Genomic DNA, 868 nt, shown 5'->3' with positions numbered 1-868 from the left:
AAATCAGACTGATTTTATATAATGAAGGTAAACAAGAGAATGTATGGAATACAGTAGATCTCTCAGTACCCCTTAATACTACCACGTCCTGTGATTAAAGTCAATGAAAAATACAGGAACCCAATGTTGACATGATTACTACTGGACCAGACCCTTCAGTAATGAAAGTTTGGGTCACTCTACCAGGCAAAGAACCACGCCCTGCTGAAGTACTTGCTGAGGGCAAAGGGAATGCAAATCTTTGGTGGAAGAAGGTAGTTTGAAATACCAGGTACAACCCTTTACTGGTTGCCAAAACTGGACTATAATTGTCATAGTTATTTCTTCATTGGCTTCTTATACATGTATATGTGTGTATGTGTTGTTGTTGTTAGGTGCCATCAAGTCATCTCCAACTCATAGTGACGCTGTGCACAGCAGAACAAAACAGCGCCTGGTCCTGTGCCAGCCTCATGATCCTTGATATATCTGAGCCCATCGTTGCAGCCACTGTGTCAATCCATCTCATTAAGGGTCTTCCTCTTTTTCATTGACCTTCCACTTTACCAGGCATACTCTCCTTCTCCAGGGAACGGTTCCTTCTGACAACAGGACCAAAGTGTGACAAAGTCTGGCCATTCTCGCTTCCAACGAGCACTCCAGCTGCACTTCTTCCAGGACAGATTTGTGTATATGTGTGTGCATATGTGTATGTTGTTGTTGTTGTTAAGTGCCGTCGAGTCATTTCTGCCTCATAGCGACCCCATGCACAGCAGAAGGAAACACTGCCCGATCCTGCGCCAGCCCCACAATCCCTGCTATACTTGAGCCCATCACTGCAGCCACTGTGTCAATCCATCTTGTTGAAGGCCGCCCCCTCCCTTGTCGA

This window comes from Orycteropus afer, unplaced genomic scaffold (assembly GCF_000298275.1).
Source record: "Orycteropus afer afer isolate SDZICR_OR568_19922 unplaced genomic scaffold, OryAfe1.0 scaffold00060, whole genome shotgun sequence".
NCBI classification, from domain to species: domain Eukaryota; kingdom Metazoa; phylum Chordata; class Mammalia; order Tubulidentata; family Orycteropodidae; genus Orycteropus; species Orycteropus afer.
This window is presented reverse-complemented; position numbering follows the sequence as displayed.